This window comes from Odontesthes bonariensis, chromosome 12 (assembly GCF_027942865.1).
Source record: "Odontesthes bonariensis isolate fOdoBon6 chromosome 12, fOdoBon6.hap1, whole genome shotgun sequence".
NCBI classification, from domain to species: Eukaryota; Metazoa; Chordata; class Actinopteri; order Atheriniformes; family Atherinopsidae; genus Odontesthes; species Odontesthes bonariensis.
This window is the reverse complement of record NC_134517.1, coordinates 12,250,530-12,271,982: the sequence shown is the minus strand read 5'-3', so window position 1 is coordinate 12,271,982 and position 21,453 is coordinate 12,250,530.

The window sequence follows — 21,453 nt, the reverse complement described above, 5'->3', positions numbered from 1 at the left end:
ACACAAACTTGATCTGAATGTTGAGTCAGAAAACAAAATCCACAAATGTGTACACTTATATTTACGTAAATACAATTAAAATTGACAAGTAATCACTTATCCATCCATCCATCCATCCATCCATTATCTATACCGCTGAATCCGTCGATCGGGTCGCGGGTGGGCTGGAGCCTATCCCAGCAGTCAATGGGCGAAAGGCGGGGTACACCCTGGACAGGCCGCCAGTCCATCGCAGGGCCACATAGAGACATACAACCATGCACGCTCACACTCACTCCTAAGGACAATTTAGAGATGCCAATCAACCTAACATGCATGATTTTTTGGACAGTGGGAGGAAGCCGGAGTACCCGGAGAGAACCCACGCATACACGGGGAGAACATAATTACTTATCATTTACTCATATTTATTTATTTTTTACAACTTCAATTCAGCGTTTACAACTTCTCAAATCCACTGCTGTGCAAATCTGCTTGCTCACGTCACAGCATGACGAGCATGTGGTCTGACATGTGCCAAAAGTAGTTTGTGACTCGTATCAAATGTGTGTGTAAGATCGAGGTGTGAGGCACTTCCTCTTGTTGGACGTCAGTCACGTCACACTCCATAGAGAGATCATAGTAAACAAAACTGAATAGGTCCTCTAGTTTGGTGTGAATAGGGAGCTAAGCATCTAGTATGATGATGTTCAAATTGCTAAAGAAGCAGTCAGCCTCAGTGGTGAGCAGAAAGCTGAATGAGTTCAAAATTACCAAAGATTTTTATTTTTTTGCATGGAGCCCAAAGTTGTATTTAAAAACTTTCATTTCTTCACTAACATTTAACAGCTCTACAATTGTTGAGTGGAGCTCACAAAATTATTCTTTGCTTGTATTGTGTCTGATGCTCGTCATGTCTTTTGTGTTGGGTGGGGCAAATTTGACACAAGATTTAACTCAGCCAAAAAAATTATAGTTGGTATCAAACATTTTTATCATCCCTAAATATGTATATATTTGAATCCATGTAAACACTGTTTTCAATGTTATCTTTTTTATACCAATTATAGTGAACTCAAGTGTGGAATTTAATACAAACTTAAAGCTTTGGAAGACCCCAACATTCTTGTGGGGAATGTTTTCTGTGTAGGAACCAGATGGGGATTCCTACACAAAGGAAGAGACTGAGATCGTCTAATTTACAACAACCTTTGCCCTATGAAAGTATTGGGGAGTTCCTCTGTCACAGACCTGCGCCATAAACTTACGGGGATGTATTAACCACTTACTGCTAACTAAGCTCAACAAACAAAGGACCCTCTTAGGAGAACATTGGGGAAATAACCACTCCCTACCTTATCTGGACAAAGTAAATCAAATGTGACATCTGCTCTGACCCAGCCAGACAAGAGACAGACACCTCATGTAACTAAAAATGACCTTACTCAGATTCACTCTCAGTCGAATCTTAAAACTGTATAAAATGTATTTTATATCTTTGTACAAGTTCTTTCTGCATTTTAAGACCTTTTTCAGGATCGCACTCGGAAGAATAACGAAGAAATCATTATTTTGGAAAATGACTAACCTGCCTATGGAACCACATTGCCCCCTAGTGGTCTGTGGTGTTGAGTAGTTAAATCTAAATGAAGTCAGTAAACTGGACATTTATATGAAGTAATGCAACTGTTAACCGATGTTTCCTGCTGTTTCTTTTTGTATTCCGCAGGAAAATAACATTGTTTGCTTCGTTATTCATGTGTCAACTTTACATATATCCATCTGAATTTTGAGACTCATAATCATTATCTATGTTATGTTATGTTGTCATTTGATATCTTTATATCATAAGCCTATGTTATATATTTAACCTTCATATCTTGACAAGTTGTGGTGTTTTCAGAATCCTCTAGACAAATGTAGAAATCGGAGTTTCTTTTTTTACCAAACACTAACGCTAGAATTAGATTGTCTTACAAAACACACCCCAGCAGACGCCACAACAGTTTCAGGTATTCCATTGGCTGAAAGTGTTGCGTAAGCCTACGTCATGCCCCGCCCCCGCAAGTCAAACCCGGATGAAGTTGTAGAAAGTCGTCTCCATATCTTTTTACGTCTCACATTTTTAACCTCCGCTGCTGTGCACGTTATCACATAGTTAGTTTTCTTACCAAGAGAGCCAGTGTTAAGCTTGTCAGCTTTTTGTTAATATTTTGTGAATCTAAGTTCACTCATCAGAGTTGGTCAGCAACCAAACCAACTCCGACACTGGGACAATTTTGTCATTCTTTGCGGTGAAGTCCTCCATATCACCAGTTCCGTCTCCTGGGCAGAAGCTCCCCTCCAGTATAGAAGAGCGACCTGTCCAGGCACCTTGAAGGTCCACGAAAGTCACCCACAGCTAAGGAAGGGCTTGAGACGCGGAACTGAGAGGAACCCACTTGGACCCCGCTGGCTATGACCTGGTGTGTTCAGAGTTGACTTAACAGGGCAAAAGTGTCAACCCAAGTAAGGTCTGCCCTCTTCTTACCTTTCAGACGGAATACAATGGGTGTCAAGAGAATTCACTATCAAAATGATAAATGACTCCAAGATGTTAGCCTTTAACTGCAAATAGTAAACAAATCTAGACTATTTGAGTAAATCTGGTAACTCTCCATCCCCCATAGTTCTTTTTTTAAATTAACTAAGTCTTTCCTATATAATCACAGATATTCAATGCATTTCTCCTGTTTGTTTTAAGGTTCATGTCTTTGGTCATATCTATATAGACATGACGAGCGTATATATATATATATATATATATATATATATATATATATACACGCTTCATGTTGTTACAATGTAACAACATGAATTCATAACATGTAGGTAGGTACACGTGGGCATGCTAGCAGTAGCAAAACGTGGAAAAATTAAGTGTTGTTTGCATTTAGTGCTTGGGGAAAAAACACCTGTCATACCATTTTCCAATGCAAGTTGGTCAAAGTTCCTGCAGTGTGCCCACTCATGGCTGAACCTGCAACCCTGCAGAGAGAGGGAAGTGGCTAGAAATGCCCTAGATGATTTAACCCATTGGCGCCTAAAGCACCTGCAAAAAAAGCTGCTCAATGCCTAAGCCAGTTTTTAGAAAAGGTCCCCAATGCCTGAGGTTTTTTTTTAACTAAAAACAATTAATTGAAAACACTTAAGAACAATTCAATAGTCTCAGCCTCTGAAACACATAAAGACATGAAATAAGTTGCATTTTAAAGGTTAAATTCTCTGCTTTTATTCCGTCATGTTCATTCAGCATTAACACCAACACATTTTCATTAAAAAAAAAATGAAAAAGATGAGTCAATACACACACAAACACACACACAGACACACACATGATTCAGGATAATACCCAATGCTGCTATTTATTATACTACTATTACTATACTATAACTAATCATCATTACTATTATTATCATCATTATTATTATTAGTATTAGTAGTAAATGTAGGCACCACTTCAGCTACATTTCTGGCCATGATAGAGACGTCATTGCAAAATTATAATATCAGCAATAATAATGAATGATAAAAAGAAACTGCAATATATCTTGCATTGTGCAGTTATACTGTAAACTTCAGTGACACGACTTCTCTCTCTTCACTCTCTTTTTGTCACGGTGAGCCACGCACAGAGGAGCCACGGCATTGTTTACACCCGCGACCAGCTGATAGCCCTGTGTAAACCTGCGCCACTGCCCGGAGCGAGGCAGGACATCCCGAAGGAGCTGCAGAGGAGACGTCGGGGCTGCAGAGCTGGAGTCTGGCGGAGAACCAGGAAGAGGAGATTTAAGCCTGCAGTCCCAGCAACAATAATTGGCAACGTAAGGTCACTGGGGAATAAAATGGACGAGCTTGGCGCGCTGATAAAGACCCAGCAGGAATACCGGGAGTGCAGCATTATGTGCTTTACGGAGACATGGCTGCACGCGCACGTCCCGGACCACAGCGCAGCTCTCCCCGGCTTCACGACCGTACGGGCGGACAGGGACGTTTTACTGAGCGGTAAGAAAAAGGGAGGAGGGATTGCACTGTACGTGAATGAGAGGTGGTGTAATCCCAGTCATGTTACCGTGAAGGAACGTCTCTGCACCCCGGACATTGAACTGTTAGCTGTGGGATTACGTCCGTTCTATTTGCCCCGTGAGTTCTCCTACGCCATTATTGTCACTGTTTACATCCCTCCATCAGCTGATGCCGAGGCTGCTAGTGACGTTATCCTCTCCACTGTCTCCAAACTCCAAACGCAACATCCAAATGCGTTTGTGAGTATAAATGGTGACTTTAATCATGCAAACCTGGACTCAACTCTGCCAACATTCTTCCAATATGTTGATTGCCCTACAAGAGACAATAAAATCCTGGACCTCCTGTATGCAAATACAAAGGATGCATACAGGGTCACCGCCCTCCCCCCCCTTGGCAGATCTGACCATAACCTGGTCCTCCTGGCACCAACGTATGTCCCCCTGGTTCAGAGGCAGCCTGTATCCACAAGGACTGTGAGGAAGTGGACTCATGAGGCTAATGATGCCCTACAGGACTGCTTCGAAACGACTGACTGGGACGTGCTTTGTGTGCCACATGGAGAGGACATCGATGGCATGACAGACTGCATCACGGACTACATCAAGTTCTGTGAACATAACACACTGCCGGTACGGACTGTACGTTGTTTCCCGAACAACAAACCCTGGATCACCAGTGACCTGAAAGCCCTCCTGAACAGGAAGAAGGAGGCCTTCAGGGCAGGAGACAAGGCCCAGATGAGGAGCATCCAGCATGACCTGAGGGACAAACTGCGGCAGTGCAAGGACGACTACAGGAGGAAGCTGGAGGCCAAGCTCCAGCAGAACAACACCAGAGATGTGTGGTCGGGGATGAAAGACATAACCGGCTTCAAGGTGAAAGGCAGACAGACTGTGGGCACCCTGGAGAGGGCCAACGAGCTGAACACCTTCTTCAATAGGTTTAGCTCCCCACCCTCAGCTGTCTCCTCCACTTCACACCTCGCCCCCCCCACCACACATCCTGTGGACATCAACCCCCGACTGCTCTCAATGCCTTTGTCCTCCACTCCTCAACCCCCCCTGCTGAGTGCATTGGACTTTAACACCTCACCTCCGGACTGCTTTTACCCAACTGAGGCATCAGCCCCCCTCCCCCGTCTGACTGTGAGTACTGGCCAGGTGAAGAGACAGCTGGAGAGACTCCACCTAGGCAAGGCTGCAGGACCTGATGGCATCAGCCCCAGAGTTCTGAGGACCTGTGCCAGCCAGCTGTCTGTGGTATTCCAGCACCTGTTTAACCTGAGCCTGTACCTAGAGAGGATCCCAGCACTGTGGAAGACGTCCTGCGTGGTTCCTGTCCCGAAGAAGACGACTCCTTCTGGACTCAATGATTACCGACCAGTAGCCCTCACATCTCATGTGATGAAGGTGCTGGAGAGACTGGTCTTGACGCATCTCAGACCGCAGGTGGCTTCTTCCCTTGACCCTCTACAGTTTGCCTACCAGCCTCACCTGGGGGTGGATGATGCTGTTGTTTACCTGCTGCAGCGTGCTCACTCGTACCTGGATGGATCGGGTTGCACTCTGAGAATCACATTTTTTGATTTTTCGAGTGCATTCAACACGATCCAGCCGGGTCTACTGAGTGACAAACTGCAGGTCATGGGGGTCGACACATCCATCATCTCCTGGATTGCCAACTACCTAACAGACAGACCACAGTATGTCCGGCTGGGCAGTGTTCTGTCTGATGTGGTGGTTGGCAGTACAGGAGCTCCTCAGGGGACTGTGCTGTCTCCTTTCCTGTTTACCTTGTACACCACAGACTTTAAATACAACTCAGAGTCATGCCACTTGCAGAAGTATTCAGATGACTCTGCGGTTGTTGGGTGTATAAGGGATGGACAGGAGGGGGAGTACAGAGCGCTGGTAGAGGATTTTGTGGATTGGTCTGGCAGAAATCACCTGATTCTGAATGTGGCAAAGACCAGAGAGATGGTCATTGACTTCAGAAGGAGGAGGACGGCTCCAAAGCCTCTGTGCGTTTTGGGAGAGGACGTTGCAGTGGTGGAGGAGTACAAGTACCTGGGAGTGCACCTGGACAACGGACTGAACTGGAGGACCAACACCGATGCTGTTTACAAGAAGGGGATGAGCCGACTCTTCTTTCTGAGGAAGCTGAGATCCTTCAACGTGTGCAGCAAGATGTTGGAGATGTTCTATCAGTCTGTTGTTGCCAGTGCACTCTTCTTCGCTGTGGTCTGCTGGGGGAACAGCATCAGAGCCGGTGATGCCAGCAGGCTTAATAAACTTATTAAGAAGGCTGGTTCTGTCATCGGCTGCAAACTGGACTCATTTGAATCGGTGGTGGAGAGGAGGACACTGAACAAACTGTTATCCATCATGGATAACCCCACCCATCCTCTCCACCAGCTGCTGGTTGGACAGCGGAGCTCCTTTTCCAACAGGCTCATCCAGCTCCGCTGTCACAAGGACCGTTTCAGGAAATCCTTCCTACCAGCAGCCATCACCATCTATAGCCGCTTTCGGACAGACCGTTCTAAGAAAGTAGTTATCAGAACTACCCTCCTCGAATTTCGTTCTGATAACTGTCCTTCCCCAGCGGAACTGTTTCAGTCTGCATTCGCACATGAGTCGGGACCTGATAGGGACTGATGCGCCGCGCGCAGCCGTCTGCTTCAGTGACGTGTTAGCCGTTAGCCGTTAGCCGTTTAGCGCTACATTCAAACACAAAACAAAACGGTAAAAGTAAGGAGAGTAGAAAAAACACCACCAAGAAGCTAATATGGAGAGCGGGGAGGCCACCGTGTTTATGGTCTGCATGATGGTGATATTAATCATGGACAATCACATCAGGCGTCTAATATCGAGGCTGGAAAAGCTCACAGAGAGAGTCAGGAGACGATACTTTTTCATTTCATGAAGGAAGAAAGGAGAGCAGAGCGCTGCAGACAAATGAGACCAGTGTAAGTTTAACTTATTAAACACCCGCCTGTTCTGTCTGTGTTGTATGAGTAAACATTTCAGCCGTGATAGCATGACATGGGGCGTAGCTACCAACCACCACACACCTCCGTTAGATTAGTTCTATAAGAACTATGAAAAGACCCGACCTCGGAGAAGGAGCTAAATAGTTATAGGAACTAAGGGAGAAAGCCCCGAGTTCCTGTATGTCCGAACACGGGAGAAAACGGCCCCGCGGATTAAAAGGTTATTAGAACTGCCAAAGGTTCCTACAGTCCGAAAGCGGCTTATAACACCTCCCCTCTGGCTGGAAGAGAACTTCAACCTCAATAGGCTTGAATTCTCTCCTAAAAAAAAAAATAAAAAATGAAATAATGAAAAAAACAATAACAAAAAGCAAAAAATACTGTAGATTTGTACATAGCGAATGTTTATTCACTATTTTTTTTTTTTTTTTATTGTATTTTATTTTATATTTATTTTATTCTATTCTATATCTTTACTGTATGCTGCTGCAACAAAACAATTTCCCAAATTGGGATTAATAAAGTATTTATCTATCTATCTATCTATCTTCTAAAACATCATAGTTATACTGCAGTAATTCGCACCGGGCTCTCTCTTTTTTTTTTACATAAGGGCAACGCCACTCAAATAAGAATGAGAAGTCGTCAGAATGAAGCGCAAGAATAAATAATTACCTCCAGATCATGTCAAAACGATCTCGTGCCATCACTCGGGCGACATTTGTCTGATACAGCCACTTGCTCTGCCTCCAGTAATCCCGGCGAGTTAGTAGTTTGATTATTCCAAAAGTTAGGCAGATACCGATGAAAGATTTCATCTCCTGCTTTGACACGGGGCTCCACTTCGAGTTGGATGGTGTGTGGCCGCGCGCCTGATCCGCAAATAAGTTTGTCTGTGTCACCAACATATCCCAAACTTCATCAGTGAAAATATGCGAGAACACATCTAAAGGACTTGCATCTTCAGATATTGGCACCTTCAGCCCCGGTGTACGAGTAAACTTTTGTTGACGTCGGGGGCGAAATCCAGCGGACTGCCAGTCTACTTGAAAGCCAAAAAATTCCTCGTCCTCGTCCTCATCCTCTCCAAACAAATACCAATCATTGTGCATTACATGCGCCTTGAAATTAATGATAAATGAACAATGTTGCGCAACGCAACAACCGGCGTTAGGCACAATGTTGCGCTACGCAACATCCGGCGTCAATGGGTTAAATCTGGAAGAAGACCAGGAATTGCCAGCTAATAGGCCTATGCCTATAGGATACCACCGCAAATGCTACATGCTCTTCACTAATGAGGCACACATTAACAGAGCACGGAAGAAGAAAGAGAAGGCAACAAAGGACAGTGAAGGTTTGTAACCAGTGTATGATTTCCTTTTCGCCTGTATTAGATGAGGTCTGTGTACCCAATAGGATTTGAGCAAGTAACTCAAGACATTGACATTACAAAGTGAATAATGGTGTAGGTCATTCAAGTTCAGGGCTTCCACACTGATTACTGGCAATCACAAAATACCTGCTTGAACCTCTTCTCAGCAACCTTCAGTGATGTGTGAAATATAAAAGACCAAACACCCAGGACAGGCTGGTGCCACATAACTTAATAGAAGTGACCCCTGAATAAAGCAAGGCACGGACAGTGCTGAATGTTATTGATTTTTATTCAGATAATTTCCAAGATACAATAAATGAACATTATTATAAAGAAACATTATCTCGAAACCAATGTCTTATAAAAAAAAGAACACAGAATGCCTACATCATAAGCACTCCCAGCACATGTGAGACCCCAGCATTCCTCAAACAACAATGAAAAACAGATAAGGTGTTAGTTACACAAAGGGGGACTTGTTGCTGGTCCCCAATTTGCTCCCATAGACATGAACTAAGTGTGCCCATTTTCCACCACCCCTCGAATTAAAAACTTGTGCTTTACCTTTTTCCTATTCCCCCAGCATAATTCCAAAAATGGTGTGATTTCGCTTTAAAAAATATTAACATGTGTTAATTCTGCAAATACAGTATGGGCCAAAACTTTGGACACACCTTCTCATTCAATGGATTGTCTTTATTTTTGTGGCTACATACAGTACATTGTAGATCCACGCGGAGGGCATCAGAACTGTGCATAAACACATTTGAATTATGAGCTTAACAAAAAATATCAATTCTAGCAGTTGTTCAACAGCGATGTCATCTGCCAATCCACCTGTGCCGTGTTGACGTAAGGTGGATAGACAGCGGACATCGCTGTTGGACAACTGCTAAAATTGAGGTTCTATTCATGTTCATGCAGTTTGAACGCCCTACGCGAAAATCTACAATGTACTGTACTGTACTGTACAATACTGCCAAGGAGGGCATCTCATTTTCTCCCTGTTGGTTCCCTGATATGCAAGAAGAAAAACAGTACATTACTGGGTGCAATAGGAAAAGAACAAGAAAAACTGTCCAAATGTGAATCATTAACAGCAAATAAAGCTGCTTATTGCAGCAGAGAGTCGGAGGGATGAGAGGCTTCTAATTGAAATTTGAGGGAGAGATCTTGTAGCCTCAGCAGCGATGTACCATCGGAGCTGCTATAGAAGCTACACACATTTTCTTTTAAAAAATGCACCTCAGGACACACCAGGATACAAACATTTCTTTTTGACAGTAGTGGAAGAAAGACTATTAAAAACCGTGAGGTTTTCAGGCTATCCCAGCTATATGATATGTTCAAAAAATTGTTCAGGAAGAACAAAACACTGAAATTTCATCATATTCAGCTTCCTGATTAAAAGCAAGGCTGCAGAAGTCCCATCCTTGTCTGAAGTTTCTGAAAGCATCACATAATAATTCTGTGTTTGTTGACTTGTGTGCCAAAAAGGTAATCCCTGACATAAGTCATCATCAGTCACAGCAGTCATCATCAGACAGTTAGTGATAAGAGGGATAATGACCAGCCCCGCCATATAGCAGAGAAGCAAAAGGGGAGAATTCTCTATCATGCAACCGTCCAAACTTTTGGCCTATACTGTGTACATTCATGTTTGAAAGTATGCATCCACTCGCCAAAGCGAGTTCGAACCCCGGGTGCTGTCCAGCGTTGTCCTACCACAGCGTCCTCCCGGCCATGACACTAGATTAGGAAAAATGCTGTGTTAACTGTGTCAATCATTCAACACTGTAAACTTCAATTTAAGATTAGTTGAAGTTATAGTTAATATTAAAAATTCTGAGCTGTAAAAAAGCTTTTCTCAAATTCATGCCAAACCTATTTTCCCTTTACATTGTGTGCTGTAGGGGAGCCCCAAACAGAACCCCAAGAGGCGACTCAGGCCCTACCAGTCACAGATGTCAGTTTGCCCAAGGTTCGCATTCTCTGTTCTGATGTTGAAGACCCTGGTCTGCCAAGGAGGGCATCTCATCTTCTCCCTGTTGGTTGCCTGATATGTATGAAAAATCAGTACATTACTGGGTACAATCGGAAAAGGACACAGGAAAAACTGTCTAAATGCGAGACATTGACAGCAAATAAGTTGCTAATTGCAGCAGAGGGTCGGAGGGATGAGAGGCTCCTCATTCAAATCCAGGGGAGAGATCTAGTAGCCTCAGAGGCTATGTACCATCAAAGCTGCTACAAAAAATATACACGCTTCGTTTACAACAATGCACCTCAAACTGAAGAGGAAACACCTTATGAGGCAGGGTACAGACAGCTATGTAAGACAGTGGTGGAAGAAAAGCTATTAAAAAACAGAGAAATTTTCCGACTATCCCGGCTCAACGAAATTTTCAAGAAGATTGTGCAGGAAAAACATGGCACTGACATATCTTCCTACACTTCATCCAGACTCAAAACAAGACTCCAGAAGTCCCACCCCTGTCTCAAATTTATAAAAGCGGCACGGAACTACCTAGTCTTTGTTGATGACTTGTGTGCCGAAGAGGTAATACCGGACATCGCCACACAGTCATCATCAGACAGTGACACGGATAATGACCAGCCCCGCCATGTAACTGAGGATCAAAAGGGCAGAGTTCTCTTTCATGCTGCAATGTGTCTAAAAGAGACAATACAGATGAAGTGTAAGGCTACTCCGAAAATGCCATGGCCACCCACAGCCCAGGACCTCAACATGGCTACAGCCACCAGTACCATACCTACTGAACTGTACAATATGCTGGCTTGGATAGTAGGCATCTCCACAGACATTCCAGCTGCATCAGTACGTGTCTGCATTGGGGAGGAGGAAAATCAAAAAATTGTATCCCTCTCACAGGATATAATGTATCTTGCTACGAGAGGCCGGTGGCCCATGGCGAAGCATTCGGCATTAGCCATGACAGTGAGGCACATGACTGGCTCAGCCCAGCTCATTGGAATCCTGAATGGCCTAGGACACTGTAGCTTCCACTCTCATGTCCTTGAGCATGATACTGCCCTTGCAGAGCTGCAGCTGCAAAGAGGAGACACATTCATACCGCAAGTCATTTCACCTCGTGTCCCAGCAACCCTTGTATGGGACAACAATGATTTTGGAGAAGAAACCTTGTCAGGAAAGGGCACAACACACAACACGAATGGAATCATAATTCAGAGGCCAATTTCAGGATGTGTAGATGTGCTTCCCCTAGCTGTTGGTTCTCTGCAGAAAACAGGAATCTGATATTCCACAACAGTCCAAGACTGGTTATCTGCCCGTCATTGACGCTAGCCCAACAAACCTCAACACAGTGCACACCATCCTTACTCGCTCAATAGAAATAGCAGACAAGCTAGAGTTGAAAGAGATTGTGTTGGTGATGGATCAGACCATATACGCAAAAGCCCAAGAAATCAGGTGGGCAAACACCACATTCATGGAGCGCCTTGTCCTTAGAATGGGGGAATTTCACACAAGTATGGCATACCTGGCCTGCATTGGGAAGCGTTTTGGGGATGCAGGATTTCAAGACATCATCACTGAAGCTGAGGTTGTGGCAGCAGGATCTATGGAGGGCATCTTAACTGGACATCAGTACAATCGCAGTATTCGTACTCACAAGTTAATGTGCGAAGCTCTCCAAAGACTGCGATGGCAAGGATATCTGGACCAACTGCCACAGGATAGTCGGGAAGCAGCTGTGAAGCTCGCCATTGATCTGGAGACCACTTTCCCTGGTGCCGATTTCGATGCATTGGTCATGTCTGAAAAATTCACAAAACTTCTGAGAGAATACAACAGTTATTTCAAAGACAACAGTACAAACAAAACATTTACATTTTGGAGCTCTTACATTCAAATGGTGGAGGACCTCCTTCTCTTCATCAGAGGAACACGAGAGGCAAATTGGCATCTTCACCTCTCAAGTGTTCGTTGCATCTTGCCATGGTTTTTTTCGTATGACAGGATAAATTATGCTCGCTACCTGACAGCCTACTGGGTGGAGATGACTAATTTGGAGCAGACTCATCCAACTGCAAGCCATCAGCTTCAATCAGGAGATTTTGTGCCACAAAGACAACAGCTATATGGCTTTGCATGCACTGCTTGTGACCAAGTGATAGAACAGACAGTGAACCGTGACTCAAAAACGAAGGGTGTCCTGACTGGTTTTTCCTTACAGAAAGGTGCAGTTCATAGGTGGACACTCACGCAACATGAGCGTGCAGCCATTACTGTTGAGTGCAGGGAAATGGCTGGTCAGAGCAGTACCACCAAACAAAGAGCTGAGCTATATGACACCCGAAGCCAGCAAGACGAAAAGGATGTGAGAAGCATCATGTCAACCATTAACAACATGATTAATCCATTTGATCCATCCATTGATGCAGATGCCCTCTACCACATTGCTTCAGGAAAGGAGGCACCTGCACTTGTTTCTACAGAGCTAAATGAGGCAAAGGAGAGAGGAGAGAAAGCTTTTTTAGCATTCTGTGGGACAAGATTACAAAGCAATGAGGTAGCCATTCACCACCCTTTGAAGAAGATGAAGTTAAAGACCTTCAAAGACATCTCCACCCCATGCGTCACAAAAAACAAAGGCAGAGAAATTGCCCTGAAAGCTGATTGTGACCTTTTTGCCCGGATGATTGTCATTGGCATGTCCCGAAAGATCAACATGGATGAAATGCTTACGTACAGCTTGGGGCGGGAGCAGGTCGTTTAGGCCATTGCCGTTTAGGCCCCCAGTCGTTTAGGCCCCCCTGCAGTCGTTTAGGCCAACAGAGGAGTCGTTTAGGCCACAGGGAGCAGTCGTTTAGGCCCCCCTGCAGTCGTTTAGGTAGGCTACCCAGACAGACCAGTAGAGCTGACTTATATCTTATAAAAACGAATGTACAATAATAAAGATTTCAGCTGCTCAGGTAGCCTGGCCTAAACGACTGCAGGGGGGCCTAAACGACTCCTCTGTTGGCCTAAACGACTGCAGGGGGGCCTAAACGACAGGGGCCTAAACGGCAATGGCCTAAACGACCCGTATCCCTTGGGGCCATTACCAGCAGCACTTGCTCATTTTGATGGCTCGATCATGAAAACCGACAAGTCCAAACTGCTACATTCTCTAGAAGGTGCCGTTCACCCCCCTGCAACAGTAGATAGCCTTCCCAGAGGGTCAACTTGGGTGTGGGATGGAATGGCACTTGTCCAAACAATGAAACCACAACCAACATTTGGAATGTTCGCTGACAGCATCTTAAGGATGATGGTGAGTGTGGCCAATGCAACCTCCTCAAAAGTGGTGCATTTCGTCCCAGATACCTACCGGACCTTAAGCATAAAGAACGCTGAACGGGACCGACGTGATGTGAAGGGATGCCAAGCGTTGAAGATTTACGCTGAAGATCAGAAAATCCCTAAGCAGTGGTCACAGTTCCTGGCATGTGGGGAAAACAAAGACAGTCTGTTACAGTTTTTCTACACAAGATGGTGCAAATCAGCAGGGCAATTGATGGAAGATTTAACCATAATCGTGGGTCACAGAGGGGAGTGCCATGCCTTAAAAAAGGAAACACACAAAGCCTTGGAAATCACGCCTATACACAACCTCTACACCACACAGAAAGAAGCTGATACCAGGCTGTTTCTTCACTGCAAGCATGCTGCTGATTACAGCTCTCATGTAGTTGTGTCGAGCCCAGATACTGATGTGTTCATACTAGCTCTCGCATTGAGCCAGGAGATAGGAGCTCACCTGTATTTCCACACAGGCAAGGGACTGCAAACACGAACAATTGAGATTGAGGTACAGCGAATCCATCAGCAACTGGGATCAGCAATGTGTGACGCGCTGATTGGCCTGCACTGCTTCACAGTGCAGGCCAATCAGCTCGCTGTATGGGGTTGGAAAAGTGAAGGCTTTAAACACACTCCTCTCTAGCACAGAACACTGCCACACATTTCAGCAAATGGGAAAGTGCTTTGACGTAAACTCCAACTTGTATGAGCCAGTGGAGGCCTTCACTTGCGACGTGTACAATCTCAAGGGGATAAAAATTGTCAATCAGGCAAGGTGGCACATGTTCAAGGCCGGAAAAAGTGCAGAGCGAAGCCTTCCCCCCAACCAGGACTCCCTTCAACAGCACATTAACTCATTGGCTGCCAGCCATTTTCAGTTCAGAGCCACCCATACTGCCAAGTGTTTTTCAGTTTTTTGACTGATTTTCCAAGACCCACAGAAAAGTGTGTCTTATGACTATGTACACACCGAAATTACCAAAAGAAAGAGTAGACTCTCTTCTTTGATCAGGAAAAAAAAAGTTTGTTTCTACCATTTTCAGTCTTTTAGTAATAGACAGTAGAACATAGGTTGGTTTCACCAAAAACAGCTGTTTGACCCAAAAAAATGGAGAAAACAAGCTCTTTTTTTTTTTTTGTGCATAGTGGCACTGCTGCCACCTAGCGGGTAATTTTGCCAGTATATTCTCTACTTAGTGTTTACAAGCCTAAGATTTAGTGACGAACTCCGCTAGATTGTCCCCCAGCCCGCTCCGTTAAAAAACGCAATTGACGTCTATAGACGTCTTTGGCAGTGAACGTTTTTTTTTAAATTGACGTCTATAGATGTCAATGGCACCGAAAGAGTTAAGCGTGCAAATTATCAGGCGGCCATATACAGGTGATTGCTACACACAGATACAAAAAAAAATAATTGATACAATGAGCAATATGCAATTACATGTTTACACCTGTATTCTACATTCCATCAAAAGTCAGGACAACTTTAATGTTTTTGTTTGTTTGTTTGTTCTAAATACACTACAGGCAAAGTCTACAGGCAAGACCTGAAATCCCATCACCTGTAGAGCATGGATGGCGCCTGGAAGGAGACTCTTTCATGCCACAGTGGATGACACTACCCCCAGCGCTAAAGTCCGTCTTGGAACTTGTCCACTGCCAGTGCAAATCACTAAAATGCGTCAAAGGCAACTGCACGTGCAGAAAGCACAGCCTGCCGTGTACAGAATTATGCAACTGTAAAAACTGCGAAAATGTGTAAAAGAGAATAGCTGTAAATAGTTCATATACATACCAGGGCTCTCAAGTTTTGGCCTCAGTTGGGAGTGTGATTTTGGATGCATATTTGAAATAAATCCACTTATAAGCTCATAGGTCGACTGTGTAATAGTTTTCTCATTGGTTTGGAACATTCTCCTCATGGACATTCCATACAGGGACGCCTATTATATGGAAATAATTGGAAAAAAAAACAAATGCAAATAGGGCTTTCTAATGATTTTTTTTCAGAGTGAGAAATACTAAGTGTGGAGTGAGAGAGTGAGAAAGGGTCAAAATTAGTGAGTCTCACTCCAAAAGAGTGAGACTTGAGAACACTGTAACATACAGCCGTCGACTTAAAACTGAATGGCAATGATGGACTTGTTTGTCCATACTCTGTAGCCTACGTACTAGCTGTCTCACACCCACCCTCATCAATGGCAGAGAAAACGAGCTGTAGCATTAAACAGATGGCAAACACAATAAATGATACTTGCATGTCAAAATGTGTTGTCATTATGAAACATTATGAAGTCTTACCTGAAAGTTGTTCCACGGAGATTTCAAGCTAACACCAGCACGAGAGTGTTTACTTCCTTGAGTGACGTAGATTCACCGAAGAACACAATTGGTGAATCCAGCTCAACTAGCGTTTTGATTGGACCACACCCCGGAATACGTTGGTATTCATTTTCGCCAATTTAATCTCAAAATACTCCTAAACATGCGAGCTTTCGCCTAGGAAACAACCGGCAATGGTTATCTAAACGTTTTATACAATTCCTGTTAAAAACTGGGCTTCTCACGTGCAGGGTAATTATCAACTCGAGAACTAAGCAAGATAGACGGTCTCATCCCACTGCCTATCAGCACAAGATCAAGGATATGATTAAGACAGTGAGTTGTTCTGTGTACACTTTGAATCCAATTAAATCTAATATACAATTAAAGTTAAAATTAAGACTGTAATTCTCAACATCTACACAAAGTCACCCACAACAATCACTTTATCTGTACTTAGCACAAACTAGGATGAAACATTTGAGAATTCAGACAGAAACTCAGAATAAGGGCCAGGTGGACGATACACAACAACAAACAGAAGAGGTTTTTGTGATTTCCACTTTGGATGAGAAAAACAGAATCAGAGATTCAAAAGAGCTAAAACTGGTCTTGGGTCAAGGACTGATTAGTTACCCTGATTTGAAGATAACTGCCACTCCTCCTCCTCTGCCTGTGGTTCAAGGAATGTGAAAATTTAACATGATACCCCTGCTGCAGCCAGGTTTCTGTAAGACAAACTATATCAATATGATGCTCACCAATATAGTCATTCACTAACAGACGTGGAAAAGAGAGATCCAATATTAAGAAAACCACATTTAATAGTTTTATGTTCAGTTGAATTGTTTGTCTTTATTTTAGTTTTCTGGATTTCCTCCTTTTGTGTTTATTCATTTATTTAATTTGGGTGGTCTGGGAGCAGACACAGTCATTATGGGATTTTGGTGGGGTAGCAGCAGGTGGGAAGCTGCAGAGAAGTGTGTAAGACTACAACTCTGCATCCTGTGTTGTCCTGTTTTTTGGATGACTAATAAATTTGGCCATTTTTCTAGAAATGAGAGCTGCCCCTTCCAAAGTGGTATGGGTGTTGTCTTCAGGCCAGGCTTTCACCAGAAAGATTTCCAATTATCTATGTAGCCCACATTGTTTGCTGGTCACCATCTAGACAACCAGCGGTTGAAGAATGACATATGGCTAAACATGTCATCACTGGTCAGATTTGGCAGGGGTCCAGAGAACATTAATTTTAGTGACCTCCGTTTGGAGTAACCAGGTGTCATTACCACTAACATGAATAACTATTTTACCGTATTTTGGTCTATACTTGCCAGCAGTTTCAAATAGGATTCTAAGTTGCCCGCTCTGGCCCCTGGAGTACATTTGACCATGATCGCAGGTTTCTGTAATGCCACGACTATAGAGCTGCAAATTACCAGGGTTTTGTCCAAAGTGGGTGTGTTGCTGAGTGGGGAAAATCAATTTGAATTGTGGACAGGTTGATAGTGAACCACAGGCTTGACTTTCGGATTATGCCTCCTTTTCCTGACCATCACCCAGCCAGTCCGTTATCCTAGCTGCTTGGGTTCTGCTAAGGGGTGGCTAACGGGATTAGCTACGCAAGGTGGCTCCGAACCAACCAAAGAGACCTGGCTTGCTATTGGGTGGTTTTCAATGCTGAAGAGCCAAGCTTTGTGTCTGGCCTGATAGAGGCCTTTGGTGGCCTCTGGGGGTGCCTACCTTGCGGCAGTAGGCAGGGTTGGTTGGTTGTGAATGTTGGCAATAGGTGAATGATTGTGGGGGGCCTGTCCTTGGGCACACAGGGCTCTTGGTCCACATTGGTCTCATGCTGGGCAGCTGGTGCCTGGTGGGGATCTGGCCCATCACCCCTGGTTCCTGGCGCCTTTGCTCCATGGCGATGGTTGCTCTACCTGGGGCCTTCTTCTGCTGTACCCTAGGCTGGAGCATGGCTTTCCTGTGATGGGCTGCCTAGTTTCTCTCTTGCTTGCTCCATGGGGGCTGCTTGTTGCTCACCTTCAGAATGATAGGGTTCAACCTCAGTCTATGACCATCGTCCATCCATTCATCCATTTTCTGTACCCCCTAAATCCATTTCACGGTCGGGGTATGGGTGGAGGGGTGCTTGACCCTATCCAGGGTTCTAGAGTGCGACCGATTTGGTCGCACATGCCACCTAATTTCTCAACGGTGTGACCAGCCTTTCGAGGCAAAAAAAGTCTGCAACTCTGAAAGCCTCCCTTTGGTTCAACAACAGACACACATTGGGCCCATATCGTGGTTTAAACCAATCAGACATAGCGAAGATAGTACAGATATTCCTGTACGTGTGTGTGTATGTTTGAAAATGCCTGTGCTGTGGTCAGATAAAGAGATGTGAGTGGCCTTAGCCCATCAGAAGTGGAAATAGCCGCATATGATAAGATGAAAAGAACGATTGACATCTTCTTCATGAAGAATGTTAAATTAAGACCTGATTCGTCCAAAAGTCATAACAGATGCTCTGACATGGAGCCATCAACTACCCAGGTTATGTCAAGCCATAGTCCGGAGACAGCATCAGTTAATGAGCCACATATGATGGACTCCGAGCCACAGCCCACCGAAATTAAAAGGGGGAAAGTGTATACAACATAAACAAATATATAAATTATACCCCATAATGATGCTGACAATATTCTGTGACTTAAATGATGCACTAATTGAAGGTTCATTTGAATCTGTATATAACAAGGTCAATGGGAAGCGTAAAGGCTGATTCATACTCGGCGCAACCTCGCTCATACTAGCTGGTTGCAAATGGCGCAAACGGTCACGTGTCCCAAAATTCCGCCACGCCCCCCGTCGCAAGCTAGAAAATCCTCGTGCGGCGCAAGGGCGCGCACACAACTTTTTTTCTGACTTTGCGCGCGCTCCACCGGAAACAGCTGACCAAGAAAAAGAAAAAATGAACACTGCAGAGACCGCGGTGACTGAGAGGATGCGCCTCTACAAACATCTGTACGACACGTCTATGAAGTTACACTGGGACAACGTTTGACAAAGTTCGTCTTGTTGCAAAGGACGAACATCCCACCTTCTCTTCTGTTTTTGCCGCAGCTGCTTAGCTCTGAGATACATATACAGTTCTACACCCAGAGTAAATTCATTCCGCATCAGATGTGCCAGCCTCTGCTGACGTGACACCACAGGTGGCATTGTGTATGCTTTCTTCATATGCTTTTCAGCTTGTTTCCTCAACAGTGACGCTCGCTGGTCTGGAGAGAACTGCAAATGTGACGCATTCTCGGCGCAAACTGCGCTTATGAGCTGAAGGAACTGTGAAGGGGCTGGCGCTTTCGATGACGTCATTAACCCTTTAACTGCCCGCTCAACCATATGGTTGAGCACATTTTGGGTCACTATATCTCAATGAGATGAGTGCCTAACTTAGCTTAACCTGGTTGAGCCATCTCTACCACTTGGCTGAGGTACGTTGCGCTAAAGAAATCCACTAGAGGGCACTGTGTCTTTAAATAGTATTCTTTGTCATCCCCCTCCAACGAGGAAGTCAGAAACACGAAAATCCTTCCCCACATGTTGACTTTTTTTAGTAAAACTTTGAAAGGTAGGAATAATTTTTTGACATATGATAGTGTTAGAGACTTTACTAAACAGAATTATGTTACTTGATACCACCTAAAAACCTAAATTAAATGTCTAATAATTTTTTTAAAACATGCTCGACCAAATGGTTGATTTGTCGCTTTATGGTAAATGTAGCAAATTAAGCTAATGTAATTAAAATTGACTTTTTTGCTATAAAATCATATAAAATCAAAACTCATTTTCATCTATGGCTGTAAATATGAAACATTAAGTGTTATTACAATGTTATAAATCATGAATATGCTTAGAGAATTATTTTACAAAGTAATTTTTGTGACTTTCTGAGTTGATATTAGTAAATATGGTAAAACCCTAGAATAAATGTGGAAAAATCATAATTTTTGCAACTAATTCCGTTTTAACTAAATGACACAGGCTGATATATTAATATTACTACCGTTTTTAATAAGAATTTCATTTTAACTTGTTCTACAACTACTAGATGGACACTAAAACCTTCTATGGTACAAAGCTGTGCACTCTTTTGGCCCTCGTACCAGAAAATCCTCAGGAATCTGATGGTGATCTGAGTGATGATGATGACCAAGTAGAAGATCCTGATTATCAGCCCACACAAGCAGATGGTACTGGAGACAGCTCTTTTGAATCCCTGGATGAGGAGGTTGCTCCCTCAACAAGCAGAGCTTCTACACAGCCACCTCGTAAGAAGAGCAGAAAAGGGAAACACACCCTAAAAACTGTTTCCTTGGAGGAGCCAGATGATAACCCTGACCCAAGTTACACCCCAAGCTCAAACAAAAGCTCAAGAAGAATCTGGAAGCATGAAGACATTGAAGAATTCCAGGTTTCAAATTCAAGATTTGAACCCCCTGATGCTGTACACTCACCCTTCCAGTACTTCAAAATGCTCTTCACTAATGAGATGATTGAACATATCGCACATCATACTAATTTGTACTCTGCTCAAGAGTTGGGGGATCCAATCAAGACTAGCCCTGAAGAGATAGAGCATTTCTTAGCGATCCTTCTCTTTATGGGTGTTTTCAATTTCCCATCGCTGGAGGACTACTGGCACCATGAATCACGTTTCAACGTGATAGCTGATATCATGCCAAGGAAGAGATTCCAGCTGTTACGCCGATACATTCATTTCAATGATAATCAGCAGTGGAATGAGAGTCCGGACCGATTTTACAAAATCCGTCCCCTTTTTGAAATGCTTCGTGAGCGGTGTCTCCTGATACCATCCACTCACAAGCACAGTGTTGATGAGGTCATGGTAGCATATAAAGGCACAAGGGCTGGCACCCTCCGCCAGTATATCGCCAACAAGCCAGACAAGTGGGGCTTTAAATTATTCTGTCGAGCAAGTTCATCTGGCATCATCCACGACTTCCTGCTTTATCAAGGGGCATCCACGTTCTTCAATGTTGACCTCAGTGAACAGGAACAAACGCTACTTCTGGGCGCAAAAGTAGTGACAACGCTGTGCAGAACCATAATAGAGCCCCAGTTGTCTGTTGTCTTTTGTGACAATTTCTTCACAAGTTTCAACTTGGTCCAGAACCTGCACACTGCCCTGGGTGTCAAGTGCATCGGCACCGTACGACCAAACCGTACTGGTGGAGCTCCCTTGATGGCAGACAAAGACCTGAAGAAAATGGGGCGTGGAGCCTGTGATTATAGGGCTGCTGAAGGGGTTATTGCAGTGAAATGGTTTGATAACAAATGTGTCAACCTGCTAAGTAATGCCTGTGG